At 43.6% G+C, this 19,132-nt stretch overlaps 1 pseudogene; it reads right to left on the bottom strand.

Annotated features, from left to right (window-relative positions):
- Positions 1–5,072: 5,072 nt before the first annotated feature.
- Positions 5,073–13,805, bottom strand: LOC144251331 (transcription factor AP-2-epsilon pseudogene; annotated as a pseudogene).
- Between the last annotated feature and the right edge of the window lie 5,327 nt (positions 13,806–19,132).

The following is a 19,132-nucleotide window of genomic DNA, read 5'->3' as shown; positions in this document are numbered from 1 at the left end:
CTCTTTGCTGAATGCTGGGCCCCCTTTGACATCCCTTTTTACATTGACCCCCACCAACTGGCCTCCCAGTCCCCAGGAGATTGTCTTTCCTTTAAGATCTCCTCACTGAGACCCACATACCTCTTCCTCCACTAAATGGGGTTCCACCCAGACACCTCAAGTTATAACCCCCACCTGGAGGATACTCATGGTGCATCCGCCCCTGCACACATGGTAAAGACACCAGAAGTATCTCCTTACCTCCAGCCCCACAATCCCAAAACTCACAGGCCACACCTCCAGCCCTGAAGAGGAAGATGCCCACCCTGGGTGAGCCTGCCTCTTATGTGGTGACTCCCTTTGCCAAACAGTACCTCTCCAGAAGCCGCTGTCCCCCAACCCAAGGCGACTGCACCCTCCCTGTGGATGTCTCTGAGCTTTAATGGCACCAGCTCCTGCATTGCATCTGCAACAGCACTGGCTCCTATGGTCTGGAGGTGGTAGTGGTGGGTCCTGCATTGTAGACATACGTGGTGGCTGTGGCGGCATTGGCTCCTGAGCATGGCGGCTGTGGTGGCAGCAGCTGTCTGGCACCCTGAAATCGCAGCAGCTGCGGCTTTGGCTCATGCTCGCAGGGTAGCAGAAGTTCCTAGGATCCTGCATCTCTTGTGCTCTGGAGGCTACTATGGCTCCTGCGCTCCAGCGCCTGTGCTGTGGTGGTGGTAGCAGTGGCGGCTACTATGTTCTGGAGGCAGTGAGGAACAAATTGTCTCCAGCACTGTGGATGCAACAATGTCGCATTGGCTCCTGAGCTCTGGCGCGCCCCCCCCCCCCCAACGCTATCGGTAAAGCCCTCACTTTCGTTTTCCCCTCAGGGGGCGTGGTGGCAGGAGCAACTCATAAATTTGAACCAATAGGGTTGCTACTTTTCCCAAACCCTTATTAGCATAAATGTGAATCAATAGCGTTGACCCAAGAGGTATATATACCGCTAGCTGAGCGCTCTCAACTGGAGAGACAGGTGTTGGGGGATGTTTCTAGGTAGTTTTCCTTTTTGGAATTCAGAAGCCAAGCCGGGACCCTGTGAAAGAAAATTGGTGGTGAGCTTCTGCGGTCCCTGGAACTCTGGTGGGCAGAGTCTCCTATTACGATCAGCTTGGATGCAGAGGCCTGCCATTTCCTAGAAACCCACCCGACGAGAGAAAACTCAACTTTTACTACCCTGAGGTATGTGTGCTTCTTCACATAAATCAATATAAGTGAGGTTATATTTTCTTTACATATAATTTCACAATCTCTTTTCTTGTATATATGTGTATTCACAGGTGTATATATTTATACAAACACATATATGCCTTTTTTTTACACTTATGGACTCTTTCTTTACATACCCTTCAGCAACTGTTTTACTCAACTTAGCAGCATAACTTGGATATCTTTCTATATCAATACCCATGGATCTACTGTAAAAATTTTTAAACTTCTAAAAAATATAAGTATGAAAGAGTGTAGAAATCAACCCCTACCTTCTAATCTTAATCCCCAAACCACCACTGGTTTTTTATGCCTCAATTAGTATTCCCCATTTTTAAACTACACAAATGGGAATCCTGCAGGATGTTATTTTTGTGTCTGCTCTCATTTTCAACATTACATGTGTACATGTCATTTATTAGTTTGGTTTTCCCATTCAAATTGATATCACATTATTTTGTGAATATATACAGAATGTACATGTCTCTTTTAGTAGATATTAGAGTTATATTCAGACTGAAAATATTATGAAATGGTTTCTGGGAACATTCTTGGACTTGTCTTTTTGAGAACATACTTACATATTTCTGTTGGGTCTACACCTAGATATGGAATTCATGGGTAGTGGAGTATCCATATTTTAAATTTTAGTATAGATTTCCAGAAAGGTTTTTGGAATAATCATAGCAATTTATGCTTTCATAGTAGTGAATTACTACATAGTTTTAATGGCCTAGAGATTTCCTTTATATAGAGATATTATAATTTATTTCATGCTGACTTTTGTCCACTTTTTATTAGTATAAATAATGTTCCAGTAAAAATATTTTAGATGTATATAGATTTTTGTTATTCATGTAAGTGTATCCATAAGTATATTAATAAGTATATTAATCTATAGTGAACATTTATAATAAAAAATGTGTAAAAATGAGATAAAATGTGTAAAGATTGAAAAATACATTTAAGTTCACTTAGAGAAGGGTTTTTTTTCCAAAACAAAATTAGATAATAACATTTTATAAAATTACTTTATAAAAACTACAATCATTTAAAATTATAGCCTGATATAGAAAAGAACATATGTCACTGAATAGGAAAGATAATGTTTCAAACAGAAAAATTGAAATTAAGTTAAGTATTTAAAGCACAGGGAAGATGACTCTGGTTAGAAGAGCCTGAGAAGTTCCTGATGTTGAACAGAAGGCAGCTACTATGCCCCTAAGCTGGGATGGGAATGCCAGAGTCCAAGGGTAGAGGAATCAGGTGGAAGGTAGAATGTCTAAGCAGGTACAAGAGCTAGAGAAAAATGTAACCTCTGCCTAAGACATCACCTGAGGCAGCAAGAGGGTGGCTGTTTTTCGCCCTCATACCAGTTCCTCCTCCTGGAAGTGCTGGGAACAGTTTAATAAGGCAGCATGGAAAACAGTCTTTATAGGTCAACCTCCTTAAGAAAGCAGCAAAGCAGCAGAAGGTCAAGAATGGGTCAATGGATGGACTACAGAATATGTGATAACAGAAAATCAGGGGAGATGATAGAAACAGTAAAAGTGGCTGGAACTGTCGTTAACTATAATGCATGTAAGGTTCAACTGGTTTTCATGTTATTTTACAGGACAGAATAAATTACATGGGTATGAAATAGTTACATGTAAAAAATTGAAGCCCATATGAATAAAGGAAACCATGTAAATTTTCTGAAGGATGATTCACAGTGCATAAAGCAACAGAAAAAGTCTAAATAATTGCCAGTCTAAATTGAAAAAAAACATTGTATAAAATATTATAACCAAATTAAGGGACACATAGCAAAGACAAAGTTACTGGTACACATATGAAAAAGTGTGAATACTCTTAGTATATACAGGTAGACTTATAAATAAATGAAAAATGGGCAAGAATGTCAACATATACTTCATAAAAAGATAACAAAACAGATAGAGACATAGATAATATGATGTCCAAATTTCCAATGATCAAACTAATTCAAATGTGTGTGTGTGTGTATATATATATGTGTGTGTGTGTGTGTGTGTGTGTGTGTATATATTTCTTTTTAAATTATAAAATATTCTATTACTACAGTTTATGAAAAATAATGTAAGCTACAGAGATCAAAGGACTAATGTGGAGTCATTGACTATATTTTTTGTGAAATACTTGATGACAGCGGTAATGTTCTTGATATTGTAAAATGCAAACTTTAGAATTCAAATTATTTTGAGTTCAGATTTTGTTACGAAATAAAGCAGCTTATAGATATAACTGAATAGAACACAGTAGAATTGATTAAAATAGAATACTATAAAGAATATAGTGATATGTTAAAAAGTTAAACAAAAAGATCCCTTGTATATCATGGAATTAGAACAACTTTATTTAATTGTACATTTCTTCATTTTTCCAATAATCTATAATGAACCGTTATAATAAAAAATAGTGACACACACCATTTAAGTGATATCATGAGATGGAGGGGCAAAAATAATTCCAGAAGGGTTACTTGCAAAGAAGGAGAGATTTAAACACATAGGCTGAATGGAAAAGAGCCAGTGGAGAATAACAAATTTAAGATTAAAGGGATTAAAAATTGCTGAAGGGGACAGTCTTTGAGGAGACAAGTTGTGCTTTTGAGCACTGAAGACTTAGATAGGATGGTATAAGAAAAATCCTTGTATCAGTAGGAGAACCAAACCTTGAAGCAGTTCAGACTCTGACCTTTATTTTTACTGTTTTTCAGCAGCATCTGATGATAGTGATCAATGAATGGTGGGTTGACAGAGAATCTTAAAAGTTCTGGACAGTTGCTGAAGAGAATGAGAGGTAGTGACTTGCTGAGGACAGGAAGGGTTGATAGGTTTTCCTAAGATCTTAGATCACAGATCTTAGATTTGTTTCCCACACTTATGTGGGATTTTCCATAAAGAATACTCAATTTTAGGAATTGAGGCACTGAAAGTTTGGAATAGTCTTTCCTTAAAATCTAACAAAAAGGACACAATTTAATAGATAAAAAATTATGAAGTTGCAGATTTAGAGAAACTGAAGACTGCAGGAATCTAGGCTGGGCATAAAAGTGGTGAGTCTTGAGATGCTTGGAAACAAGGGAATCAGATCAACTGAAGCAGATTGTGGTAGTGGAGTTAAACAGAAGTGGGAATATTTTCTCTGACTTCACTGACCATCCACAGCCTCTGAAACTAGCTCTGGGCATTCACCTTGGTCTGCCTTGCATTTTTTTAACTTTCAAATTTAATTACATCAAACATAAATAAATAGGACAAATAGCAATAGGGCTGTGATGCACAGCCTGGATAAAAGTTCTGCAAGTTGTGCTGTGTTCCACAAGGGCCTCTCCTGCCCTTTGCTCCAAGAATGGAAAGGGCTCAAAAAGCCCACTGGGACCTTCTTCCAGCACCTCTTTTCTGGGATAGGAGATTCTGGGATGAGGCTCACCATCTCTTCAGTGGCACCTCTGATTTGTTAACAATGTCCTCCAGCCATTAGTAAAAAGCAGAAAACCTTTGCCCCTAGGAGCCCACTGCCCAGACTCCTTAACGGGTAAGGCTCTGCTCCTCAAGTCAGACTTTTTCATACCAATTTCCTGTCCAAGCCCTTTTTAGCAAAGGTCAGACAATTGCACATGTGAGACAGATACCTGGGCTCTTACCAACAGATCACCTCCCTTGTTCCTATTCACAGCCCTAACTAGGATTTATGGATGAATGTTCTTTATCTGACCTGACTGTAATCCCACCTTTTAGTCCTTTCAGGGTCACATTAGGAGCTAAGTCTCAGCTCAAGGCTTGGGAGCCCCTTAGGATGAATGAGAGATTCGGCTATTTCTGATGTTTGGCATCCTTCTCTGAAATCTTGGTTTCACTAACCACTGCCTGCACTGGTTAGAAACATCTTGTCCAGTCGCTTGAGTGACTCTAACAGGTAGTTCTGGAAGGTGGTGATGGCAGCACAGATGGAAGGCCCTCCAAAGCCATGGGTGATGAGGCTAAAGTGTGTCAGGCAACTCTGCACTCCAGGCTCCTGGATAAGTGCTGGGTGGCTGTTGCCCAATGGGGAGTGATCCTGAGCCATCAAGTTGGCAAACTCCTTGCACATCTGCTTGGCAGCCAGCAACATACTCTGTGGCTATGTAGTTCCCCAGGGTCAGTGTGCTGTAGGCACAGGTACTCAGCAGCTGCTTTGGCTGGGAACTCAGTCTCACAGATGTAGCCAAAGTCTCCAGTCAGGTGCACAGCCTCTCCCTCCACCAGTGAGGTCAGCAGTGTCACATTTGCAGCCTTCCGGGCGGCCAGCTGGCAGGTTGAGCCCAATCTTCTCTAGCTTTTCCCATAGACACCGACCCCCATTCTTGGACTTGGCTCTGTGGAGGCCGCCCCCCAGGAGGGAGGTGTTGAGGCACTCAGGAGTTAGAGTCCCCGCTGTACTACCCTCATAGTCACCTTATACTTGGATGTTGAGCTGAGCAATGAAAGCCGTCCAGGCAGGGAGCAGAAGACCTCACTGGGGTTGGTGATGCCGCCAACCTGGCTGCCTTTGGCCAATGAGAGGACCTTAAGGCTGCTGGCTTTGGAGGGGATGGGGCCTTTCTTTATCACAGACTGGTCCAGGAGTCATTCCAGGCTCCTCCATGGCCTGCAGATCTTCCAGGTCAAATGGTGCCGCCAGCCCGGGAGGACCAAGGGGCGCCTCAGCTAGACAGTGTGTACCATTGGCCAGGCTGTGCAGTAGCCGAAGCACTGCAGAGGTGTAGTCACGGAGCTGGCCGGAACTCAGAGGGGGACGGGCGGCGCCAGTAAGCCTGCGGAGGTTGTGGCTGCGCCAGGAACGTCAGGCCTCTCGGTATGGGTCCCCGGCCTGGTGGTGCTGGTCTGTAGACTGCCTGGGGCCGAGAGGACAGATGGGCCCCGCCAACCTCTGCGCGACGGGGCGCTCCATGGCGGAGTAAGTGTGCACCAGCATGAGGTGGGTAGTGCGGGGTGTGACACATGGCGGCGGCAGAGCTATCGCCCAATGGCGAGGGCTGCTAGAAGAGGGGTGGGAAGCGGACACAGCTGGCTAGGGTCGCTGCACCGCACCTGGGTACCACCCAGCCCTGAGCCCAGCCGACTTAACGTCCTCACCTGTGAGTACCCTGAGGCTGGTCCAAGGAAGCGGAAAGGACCTGCTGTTGATGGCTCTTGGAAAAGTCGGTCAACTGGGGTACCCAGAGCCTGCCCCACTACCTGGAGAGCAGCCTGCTCCATGCACTCCAGGAATAATGGGCCGCCTTGCATTTCAGTGAGTTTGTGTGTGAGCGTGGACATGTGTTTTACCATGCTCAACTCCTGTAGTGGCTGTCCATCACTGAGGCTCCTACAGAGCACTTTATACTTGGCAGTGATTTAATTACTGTTGTTTCAACAACAGGAAGAGTGAAGTCAACCAAATGTGTTAATTTTTGGAAACAAGGCAAGTGCTTTTATTAAATTTAGAACTAAATATTTTGAAGATTATGCAGTCAAAAGTATTAATTAAGTTGGAAAAAGTGCCTGCCAACAACATTTTTGGTGCTCCTTGGGGAGAAGACAGTTGGAGGTGTTACTGGAACTATATCAAGTTCAGGACATCAAATCTAATTGTGCTTAAAGAAACCCCATTTTTGTGAGCTACATATGAATGGTGAAAAAGTCCTGCTTCATAAGTAGGCACAGTTTGCTTTAGATTGATGCTTTCAGAAATGGTTAACCATGGGAACTCTTTGCTCAGGCAGAATCTGCTCAAGATGGTGGCAGAGAAGTTTCTGCTCCTCCCTAAAACTTGTCAGAGAGTGAAATTTGCTTGGTACTCTATTTCCAGTATTTACTATTTGTAATTCAAGGCCTTTTTCGAAATTTTCTATAACTTAAATATCAACTCATAAGATTCTAAATTTTTATTTTATGGGGGGAATAAAGATGGAGAATATATACTGATGATTGTAAGGAGTAGAGGAAAAGAGGAAAGAAAAATTACAATGTTTTGGTAACCTTAATTGTGGTTTTACATTTGCACACATGTGAATATACACACTCCCACAGTGTCAGTCACTTACTTGTGCATTGCTCACCTAATCTTATTTTTTTGTAGTTGGCTGTTCACATCCTATATCTGATCTTTAACTTTTTGTGTTTTCAAGGCTCCATTTTATATATTTATGAATCTAGTAGACCCCATCCCAGTAAACACTCTTAATTATCATCAGTTGCCCCAAATTGGCTTTCTCAAATTTAAACACATTTGCCATTTCATTTTTCAATTATGAATTTTATTGAATTACTCCTAGTTATTGATGCAAGTTCATTCAGAATATGTGAGTAATAAATGTATTACTCTCTAGAAATAAGTAATAGATCAAACAATTAATAAATATTAAATAAGATTAAAATAAGTAATAGATAAAAAATCTCTTTGGTTTAATATTTTACTGGTGAAATTTAAAATAGTTCTAAATAAAATATCAGCTCTTTCAAACTCAAATTATTTAATTCTGTTTAAGGTAATTATTGGAATCATTTCTGTTCCCTTGGGTGCAGTTGTGCATTTTAGAGTGAGCTAGTCTGCAGATTGTAGTCATCTATGTTGATGTTTCTGTAATGATAATGAACCAACTCTGTCATCACCTCTCAGATCTTAACCTCCTTTATTTTCATAACATTTGCTTCTCACTTTCATTTATACTTGCCATTTTTGAATTAATACATCATACTCCTTTTGGTTTCTCCTATGACCACCTGGAAGGCTGTGGCTTCTGCATATCGGTTTAGTGGGCCAAATAACCTCCAATCTACCCAGGGCAAGCTGCCCCTCCAATTCTGGGTTTTTCCATGCCGAGGTATTCCAGCACTTATAGATCTTTTCAAACCTTGTATTTCCCCACTGCCTTTCAGTGTAAAGTCCTTGCTTAGCATCTGGAAGGCCATCTTAAGTGACAGTTGCCATTTTTTAGACTACTTTTTTTAAGACAAAATGCCTTTATTTTTTTATGTGGTGTTGATCAAATCTGGGTTGCCTGCCCCTGCTAGGTGAGCATTCTACTGCTGAGCCACAATCTCAGCCCCAAACAGCTGCCATTTTAAGGTTTTCCTGCCCAAGGGCCTTTCTGAGAAAGGCTCCACACTTCTTCATTCCATCTCCACTATTAACCTCTCACATTCTTTCCTGCCCAAGGGCTTACCAACCCCAAATTAATTGCCCACTTTTGGATCCATTGGGCTCTAATCCCTGAGCCTCACCCATAAAAGGCTTGAACCTCAAGCCTCTTTTACCTCTCTCCTGTGTATCTCTGCCTGGTCTCTGTCTTTCATTTCTGGCTTGCCTGTTTCCTGCTTTCTTGCTTTTTTTTCATGTCACTCCCACCTGGAACTTACCTCCAATTTAGTTCCTTACCCTTGTCTGATGTACCCCAAACTTTTCCAGTGTTCAAGACATTCTTTCCAATATTAAGTATCAGTGGAGTTTGTGTTTCCCTCAGTAAGGAGGGCATACGGATTTATAAAAAGTCTTTTCTCTATTTGATCCTTCTCTAAGGGAAACTGGTTTCCTTTTTAGCCTTTCCTGATATATTTGCCATCGTACTCATACCTAGGTCCACTAAAGTCCTGTTCTATTTGCTGAAAATATTGAATCTAATATACCTTGAGAGTCTTTGTTTGGATTGCACTTTTTTAGTTTAGCCAAGAGTGAAGAATCTAATTTACATTGGTTGCATAATTCTGGGTTGTGTCTCCAAGCAAATAAAAAGCTTTTTTTGTAGGGTACCTGTGACCACTATTTATCCCCTTTAAATCTAAGTTTAGTGTAAACTGGTATTCCCTCAGGGGAAGTATAATCTGTAATACCAGTAACTGTATAAACTGTAATACCACATCCTCCAGCTGGTATTCAGGCCAAGCTTGGGCTCAGAAAAATTCCAGACACTTCTTCTTTAGGGTCTGAGTGTCAAAGGAATCCCAATGTTTCAAAATGCTTTTTAAAGGAATATGTATACCAAATGGAGTATTACCCATCTGAAAGACAAAGGGGAAGAAAGCATCCCTTAGCATCCCTCCATTGTCAGATTGAGGTATCCCTCAGTGCCATGTGGACCTGAAAGCCATGGGCTACCACCCTGTAAGATCAGGCAAGTTGGGCAGCAACCAAAGGATGCAGATTTTAAAAGTCCACTGAAAGAGGCATTATTTGAGATATCACTCCTGGGCAGAACTCCGTCAGACCCATACAGTGGACAGGAGAAGGGTCTGAGGAGAAACCGTGTGGGAGGTGGAATGGACTGGGGTTTTATGAGGCTTAGGCAGGAAGGGAAGGGCTTGGGACAGGAAAGGGTGTTTTGAGAGCCCCTTGTCCTACTGGAGTTGGTCAGGGGTGCTGCCTGAACTCCAGAATTGGCCAGGGGGTCCTGATGATTGACATGTGTTAGTCAGGAGATCCCACTGATTGATAATCTTTTTTGTTGGTGCCTGATTGATGTTTCTCTTTCCCATGCAGGCTGCTTTGTTCTAAATCACCACCACCAACCTGACACACCTTTGAATTCTGCCAGTTTGGAGTAGTTGCTCTTAGCACCACAAAATACTCAGAGCTACTTATGATCCTCAACACATGAGCGACCACATTTTGAGGGCTTCATAGGATTTAGGCTGCTTATATTATTTGCCCTTACCAGTGCATTATTCAAAATTCCTTTCCTGTGTCATATCCCTCTATAAAATGAGTGTCCATGGTTTTTCTGTACTGTTTTGCCATCAGTTGTGAAGACATTAGAAATGGGGTTGCATTTCTTGGAGGAACTCAGTTATGCTATGAAAGAGCCATGTCCCTCAGGGTCATGTACCCTGAAGAAATTTTTTAGCCTTTTCTGCCACCAAACTCATACTATGGGCCACTAAAGTCCTATTCTATTTGCTACAAATATTAGATCTAATATGGCTTAAGAGTCTTTGTTTGGATTGTATTTTTTCTTCTTTGAACTGGCAGGGTTAGAAACCTAGAGAAAGGGACCTTCTTTCTGGGTGGAGCTCACCAGAGACACCATGGGGTTCGGGGCCTAACATGTGCATTAAGCTTTGAAAATTTCCAAAAACTTTATCCATAGTTTCTTTTGAAACAATTTGGGTTCCAAGGAGTATAAGAATCCTAAATCTACATGATGTTTGCAGTGCATGTGAGAGAGACAGAAAAAAAATATGAAGAGAAGGGAAGAGAGCAGGAGAAATAGACCATGTGGCTCACTCTCTGGGAATTAGTGGGTTGCTTCTTTTTCAAAGACCTTGGATCAGACTAAGATTTTGTGTTAGGATATAAGATACACTGGGTGAGGGATCCCTCCACCATTGGATCAAGTCAGTCTGGGAGAGGAAGAAAGAAGCTGAGCTTAACTAATCTGTTGACCTTGTTGTATTCTGCAGAGAGAAACCTAAGCTGAGCTTGACCAACATTCCTCCATTAGTGATGAAAGGGATTGAACAAGCCTCCAGTAAGTCTCTCACTTGGGGCTTTAGAACAGCAGCTGCACTATACAATTTCAAATTTGGTAACAGGCATCCATTATTTTTGAAAGAGAGATAGATTTAGAAAAGGAATGTAGAACTCCAGAAAATAAGGGGATCATTTGTTGGCCCATTGCACTCACCCTCCAAAGAAGCCCTAGGTTGGGCACAAAAAGAAGAAACTTGATTCTCTACTTCTGTTAGCAGGGGAAATTGGAGTTTTCTGCTTCTTCTGGCAGGTGAGGCCTGTATAAGTTGCATATTTCTGCAGCTAAGAAGTGGTACCTCTCTAAAGGTGGGTTATACCCTCCTATATTTATGCAGACCCCAGTGGCTCACCACCAACTCCTTCTTTCTGGGATCTTCTTGCAAATTCAAAGAATGAACTCCACAGACCAGGAAAAGTGAATGTAATGGTAGGATTTATTGAAGAAATGTAGAACTCTTGTAGTGCAAGAGGGGACATGATAGCAGGCTTTCTCTGCCAGAGTGTGCTAATCTAGGGGTTTATATTGCTCTTGGGTCACTGTGTTGTGTCCAAGCTTATGCTAGTTAGGCTCTGGAAACATACAAATGCTGTTGGCACCAATTTATGCTAATTAATGTTTGGAAAACATTAACACTATTATAGCCCCAAATCCCACTCTGGTTTTCCACACTTTCATTTTCTGTATGCTTTGGGAAGTCAGACGTTCAGGTCATTGAATTGTGCATGCTCCATGGTGTGTCTGAAACTGCAGGGCTGTGCAGAGTGTACTTCTGCAGTGGGCATCACCCATGTGTGCAGGCAGGGCTCTCGCAGGGTGATGGACCAGCTTTCCCCAACTCATCTCATTGCTGACTGATGCTCCAACTTATGTGGTCCATCACTCCCCTGTTTACTGGGACTTGTTGGCAGTGATCAGTAGGATGGATGTCTGGGTATACATCTGAGGAGTCATGACAGTAGGAGGAGTGTATCTTGATTGTGTTTTTAGTTGAAGTATCAAAGAGTGCCATGAGTTCTTTCCCTAGAACCCAAGCCTTGTTCACCTATGTAGGAAGCCCTTGGCCATGCTGAATATTTGTTCAGCCTGGCTATCTAGCCTGTCCCACAGGATCAGAAAACAGCTGTCTAAGAAAAATGACATCTCCATGGGAAATCCCAGAAAATGCTTTAATGGATCAGAAGACTGAAGGCTCAAAAGCAACTCTCCTTCTAAATGAGACAGAAGAGAAAAGAGCAACACTTCCCAGGAAGCATTTAAGTGAAATTGGGGGGGCTGGGGTTGTGGCTAAGTGATAACTTACTTGCCTAGCCTGTGTGAGGTCCTGAGTTCAATTCTCTGCACTGCCAAAAAAGAAAAAAAAAAGGAAAGGACAGGACAGGAAAGAAAAGAAAAATTTGTTTCCTTGTGTTTGATATCCATGGCTGCCCCAATTATGTCACTGTGACACAGAATTATATTTAGTTACAGGTATATTCTAGATGACTCCATCCTTCAGTCTCTTGATAATACCACCATTTTGAATATTTTCAGCTGTCCCTTGTCTATTGTGTTAGGAGCGTCTTCCCTACCCATACCTCAGAGAAGTCCCATGATTATCTGGAAGAACACTGTGTGTGTTTGTGCCCACCTTTTTGAAGCAAATGTGCTTCTGTCCCCATCTCCCTATGCAAAAAGTACACGTACTGCTTCCCCTTATGGTGTAGCATAACTCCTAGTGAGGCCTCAAGTAGATGGTTGTATTTAACATGTTCATGACTTTTTTCTCAAGTAGAGCAGGTGGAGCAGGTTGCACGAACAACTGCTAACAGTAAAGCCTGCTGGAACTGAAAGCAGCCTGGGCAGGTCACTTTGAGGGCAGCTATCAAAGAGAATGACAGCAGTGGAGAGCTGCTAAGAGCTTCTAGGACTGGCCGTTTAAAGGGTTCCAAGGAACTGTCAGTAGCTTCTGGCTCCTCCTGTCAGGAATACAGTGACAGAGTTGCTCCCACTGGACATTGAGGGTCACTGGCATTCACTCTTGGGGCTGTGAATGCTAAGATCTGAGAGATGTTGGCCTCAGAAACTCAGAGCAGCTAATATTAAGGGAGGTGCAATTTACCTGTTTGTGGTTGCTCTCCAGATGGATGTTTGAATCCTCAGCCACTTGGTAACAGAAAGGGTTAAGGGACACAGTTCATGAAGGGATGTACAGAGAAGGCCCCTTAAATTAACTGAGGCCATGTGAACAATGTGATGATTGGGTTTCTGTTAAGATTTTGATCTGTTTTTCTTCCAGGATCAGTGGAAGTGGTGGAGGCTAAATATGGAGGCAAAGGCTTGGCCCTGCACCTGTGCACCCTGAGGAATGAAATCTGCAGATACCTCCTCCTTTCAGTCCTCACCCCACAGAGTAGCACAGACACCACAGGAGAAGGCAGCAGCCATTAGAACATTTCCCCACTAAACTATTTTTCCTCACTTTTGACAGTCAACTCTCGTGATATATAGCTTTACCCCAGGTATGTACCTCTCTCCCTCTCCTCTCCCAGTACCTACCTTTTGCCTTCCTCCTACATTCCCAGTGCCCTCTCCTTGCCCTCCCTTTCCTGGGGACTATCAGGATTATTCCTGGGTGACAAGGATCCTTTGCCCCTTGTGTTGCAGGATGTAGTGAGAGTGAGATCTCACCAAGACCCCACCTGAAAGGTAGACTCAAAAGATATCACACACCTACCCAGTGCCTCTACTTCTTTCTCTAGGGTCTGATGACTGAAACTTTCTCTCAAATACTGGGCATTAGAAATCAGCCCCAGAGTCACATGTTGCTCTCTAGAGACTTGGAGATGAGACCCAGAGTAGGGTGTCTTTCTTGCATAAGTTGAGGTCAAGATGGAACTCACTTCCTAGACTGCCAGTAGGAGGGGAAAGGGGATGAGGACTCCTCTTTGAGAATGAGGTTTCTGCAGTGCTCCTCCTCCAAGGATGAAGAGGTCTGTGTGAAGGCCCTGGTCTGGGACAGTTTGCAGGACAGCAGAAGGTGCTGGTAAGCCAGGAGGATGCCCCGGGTGTGAAGGGTCATGGTCGTTCTCACTAAACACCTCTGCTTTCCCATTTGGCTCCCAATAGGAGAAGTTCTTCTAGGACCCACTGCTCTTCTCTGGCTTAGGAAAGGGATTCTGTGGTCCAGGGGGGGGTTAAAGACTGGATGACACCCATTGAGGAAGACTCAAAACAGTTCAGGATGATACCAATATTCTTCTGTTATAGGACCTAGGGTTGTGTGACCCTGGATCTCTTAATTTCTTATGAGGTGACCTATGGGGGAGGGCTGATCTCCATTTAGGTCTCATGTCCAGTGCTATCACTCTGTTACGCTACACCTTGGCTGGCAGATGATTTAGAAGCACTTTAGTCAGGGCACAACATAACTTTGGGGCACCTACACCGATCATTTCTACTTCAAGGGCAGTAGGTGATTTTTCACCACCTGCAGAAGGAAATAGGCATTTGCTCAGTCTTCATTTGGCATGAAGGGAGACAGAGGGACTGGGGGGATGTGTAAATTTGAATGGGAGGTGTCACCTGTCTTGTTGTCAGACTGAGGTTCTGATGGCCATTCTGCTGGGTGAGTCCTTCCTCCTGGTTCAGCTCTTTGGTTAGGGTCAAGATATCTATGTGTAGTCCTAAGGAAAGCTACTTCCAAGAAATGGGGGTGTGGTAAATATAGCCTGCACCTGGAGGATAAGAAGAGATTGCGTGTGGTCTTGGTAAGAAGTGTCCCAAAGTCAAGAAACCTCTAGGATTCATAGGAAGCATTGATAATGTCTTCCTGGTTCACACCATGGGGTTCTTAAATCAAGACCATGAGCTACCCACCCAACAGACACACAGTGCTGAGAACCTAAAGAACTAAGGATAATTCCATGAGCCTGGGCTGGCTTTCCCAAAGTCTTGTTGACACCTGGGTTCCCAGTCCAGCCCACCTTGGTGACAAAATCCTCTTGGTGCACAGCTCATCAATGTAGGGTAAGAGGTCTGGATCTTGGTACAAGTTGTCCCCTTTTAAATGTCACCACATTCCATGCTCTTCCAAGTTTCCCTTGGACTCCTCCATGGCCAAATGTGGGGCTTTTCACATGATGAAGTTGGACACCCCACAGGTGTTCATAATGTCCATATATATCATAATGGCTTCATGCATGATCTAGTCAGGCACCTTGATCTCTGGTGCCACTAGGATTAGACTTCTGGTGGGTGAGCCTCAGGGCCAGCCTTTCTGGAGGTGCACACTAGGACAGAGGGAAAGGGATGATGCATACATAGTGGTTCCAGGTTTGCTCCAGCCATTTGGTGGAAGGAAGTGTGTTCAAGGGTCCTAATCTGGTCCAGGATGGCCCTGCACATTCTGACATCAGGACCTATGAGTGGTGACTCTGTACCAGTTGGACAATGTATGTCACATGGGAGGACAGTTTGAGATACCCATATTGGATATACTTGTGCCTCACAGAATCATGTCCTGTGCAGAAGGTTTGTTGGCTCTTTGCATAGACAAGTGGAGAGAAGATATCAACTTAGACTAGGCCATATTCACTTCAAATCCAAGGGTAGTTGGAATCCCAGATGCTAGATTCTGTTCTTCTTGCAAAACAAGTACCCTACCCTGAACAAAATGTTCACATGTGCGACAGCAGACTTCATTGTTACATTTTTTTTTCCTTTATTACAACTCCTCTGGAAATGTGTTTAGCTCTGTCCTGCTGCCCAATATCAAGGACTGGAGAATGCGGAAGATAGAGCCTCTGTGAAATTAGAAGTGTCTGACACTGGAATCCATCATCAACTGAAGCTTTGGCCCTTCCATCTTTACAGCCTCAAATTCCACAAACCTGGCAGGTAAGCAAAGCATAGGATTATTAAAAAAAAGAATACTCATTGAAAAATCCAAGCTATAGCTTCATAGTAATGAGGATCTGATAGAAGGAATTGGCAACAGTGCTTAGACATGGGCCAGTCTAGTTCCAGGAGGGATCAATTCCCAATACAGAAACAGTTCTATGTGCTCCCAACATCACTTAGCACCCCAAGAGAACCATGTGGGCCTTAGTGAACCAGGCACATTCCTTTATGTATCCCCCTGTGCAGCCCTGCCACTTATTCCAAGCTTCTCATTTCCCTGTCCTGAACCACATAGAAAAGCCAATCTTTAGCATCTGGTCAAAGATATGATTTAGGTAAGAGAACACCATGAATCCTATATCGCTATCAATGGTGGTTTTAGGACTGTTTGCTCCAGCCATTTGGTGGAAGGAAATAGAAGAAGGGCCAAGGAGACAAGACTCAGGAGAGGTCCTGAGAAAGTAGAAGCTAAGCTGAAAGTATTGGGTTGCTTCCAAAGAGGGCTGTTTTCCATTTAATTGTTTGAATGGCAAGAATTACATGCAACAAAGACAAACAACTCCAAAGGTGTGTGCTCAGGGCATCTGAGACACTGGCTTTCCTTGACCATGTTCTTCAAATTCCAAATCTCTTCTGGAACATCAGGGTATAATTGTTGCATGTTTTGAGCTGGGGTGATCTATATTCTGTAAGAGGGTTTATTTACCATGTGGTTGGCCAACACCAAGCTAGTGAAACTTGTACCCTGTGCACAGCCCTCACTCCTGAAGGACATTTCCTGAGCATGGCTGGTTACTCCCCCACGTCCTAACCCTGAACCTTGAATGTTGAGGCCAGAGTTTCTGGGACTATTAGAGGGTATCCAGCTCTCCAGGTAGAGAGAACAAATGCTTGGAGAGGTAAGTGTTCAGTATTTTTCTGTGGTAGCAGATGCCCTTCCTGGCTAGGTATGAGTGACAAGACCCACCAGAACCAGCTGTGCAACCCACGTTCTGTAGCACTTAGGCCTAGCACAGGTCTCTGCCTCACTTTTCTGCCATCTCATAGATCAACTGGTAAAAGTTGTGTGTTGACATTCCAGCAAGACCCTCCTCCAGAGTCATGGTAGGCTCCAGTCCAGATAGGGTACAAAACACTGGCTTGGGATTCATCAGGAACAGTCAAAATCTACAACCCACATTTCATTGCCAGTTGACCTGACTCAAAACACACCTTGCCTTTGCCTCCTCTGTTCTGTCACTTTGACCACCCCATGTAGGCTCCATGCATCCAGGACATGCTCTCATATACTAGAGAGAACATCAAGTACTGTACTGGAATCTGATTTCCCTTGAATTCTTGATGTTGTTGTGTATTGTGACATGAATGTTTTTGTTTTCCAGAATTCACGAGTGAATGCCCTAACCTCCAGTATGATGGTATTTGGAGAAGATGGCTTCAGTCGTTCTTAGGATTTTAATGAGATCATGAGGGTGGCTTTCCCATGACAGTAGTAGTACCCTTCTAGGAAAAGGAAAAGACACTAAAGCTGTTTCAGCAATAGGATATAACAGGTAATGCAGCTATTATCTAAAGCCTATCTGGCACCACTTTTCTGGGACACCCCAATTTCAGAACTATGATAAATGAATCCCTATGGTTTCAGCTGCCCACTCTGTAGCAGTGTGTATGGCAGCATGATTTGAGCAACCCAGAGTATGGAGTGTCCTGGGAGCAGGGTTAAAGCCTGAGACAATCCTACATCTCCATTGAGCATCCAAATGGAATGAGTACCCACTCAAGAATTCTGTACCACCTCAATATCCTAAAATGAAATTCCCCAGAACAATATGGGTGTGTGTTCAGAGAGATCTGTGCTGGTACCTCCACCCCTCTCCCTGACACTAGTTGTGATGTTGCCTGTCATGAACAATCAGGTCTATGCTAGAAGGTGAAAATACTTAGTGAGGGACAATCATATGGCATCAGAGATTCAATTCCAAATCCTGGTTCACATTATCCCCAGGATCCTTCCCTGACCTTGGGTCCTCCATGTGATGGTAATGCTCATTGGAAAGAAAGATTACTGCACTCACAGGGCTATGATGGGCAACTGAGATAAGGCACATTTCCTCCCCTGGTGTAAGATGAACATGGCTGGGAATGTAGGTCTCAGCTTATCCCTCACCCTCAGGATGTTCCTTCCAGTTTCCCTATATCCCAGCCTCCTTTTTCCATGATACATTTTTTTTTTTACCTTTCAAAGCTCAAGGAGAAGTTCTGGGTCCCTGGGGAGAACACTCACATGAGGAAGCAGGAAAGTGCTTCCACATCTGGCATCTGAGGAAGGTGCCAGTGGATCAGGAACTTGAAACACTGCCAGTGCCAGCAGTTTCCATAGATGCTGTGAGGTCCGCTGCAGTTATGTGGAAGGTAGGCAGTGTGCCCTCCCTGTACACTCCCTGTGGCCATTGGTGGGCATTTACTAGGAAGATGATGGGGGCTGGTTGGGCAAATGGTGGTGGTGCTAAAGGGTGAAGTCCCAGGTGCCCATGGCCCCCATAGTTTCAGATTCCCCCACTGGCTGAGGCAGGCATAATGGTACTTTGGGGAGAAGCTGCTATGAGGAATGGATCAGGATGGTCCTCACCCCTGGGGCCCTCCATTGAGGGCAATCTTCTGATTGTGGCTCTCCTGGCCTCCACTTTGTCAATGTTGACCAAAGTTGAATTGTCCAGCCACACACAAAGCAGGAACACCAGCTCCTGCTACTATTCATATTTAAGTGTAAGGATACTACACCTGTGGGTTACACTGGGAGACTGATGCAGTCACAGGAGGCAACACAGGCAGCACCCAGAATGGCTTGTGTGTTGGCACAGGAGCAGAGGGAAGACATGGCAAGTCTCTGAGGGGAGACATAGGGGAACCAGGTTCTGCCTGGTCTCAGGACTCGAGATGCTGTCAAAGCAAAGTAAAGGGGAAGTGGCACTTGGAGTGAGGCTCCCGAGCCTTTGTGACTGGGCATCTGAGGAGGAATCGAAACAGCTCAGGGTCTTATGGGTAGGGAAATCGTATGGTTTGCAACTTTCTCTGAGTGAATTTTAGGCTTCATTCTTCTAATTGAAAGTTATATCCAGAGAAATATTGTTCCCGGTACTCAAAGATTCCATGAACATGGTCTATAGTGACACCTCAGCTTTCCCTGACTTAGAGGCCCCTTGGCATTCTTTGCTGTCAATGGATCAGCCTCCTAGGCATCTTGCTGAAAACTGACTCTGCTGAGTGGCACCATTCCTCTCAGCATTCTCACCAAAAAGAAGTTCCAGGCACTCCAAAGGCCTTTGTGAAGGTGACAGCTTCATAATTTATGGCTTCATCATCTCCTCAGCCTGACTTTTGCTGATTCTCCTTGGAAAACCCTCTGTTTATTTCCTGGACTTGCACAAATAAACAAGAGCAACTGAATGAAATTTCTGTTTGGAAAATGCAGCAATACATTTTTTGAGGGGAGGGTAATCTGGGATT

Source organism: Urocitellus parryii, assembly GCF_045843805.1.
Source record: "Urocitellus parryii isolate mUroPar1 chromosome 13 unlocalized genomic scaffold, mUroPar1.hap1 SUPER_13_unloc_11, whole genome shotgun sequence".
NCBI classification, from domain to species: Eukaryota; Metazoa; Chordata; class Mammalia; order Rodentia; family Sciuridae; genus Urocitellus; species Urocitellus parryii.
This window is presented reverse-complemented; position numbering and strand designations above follow the sequence as displayed.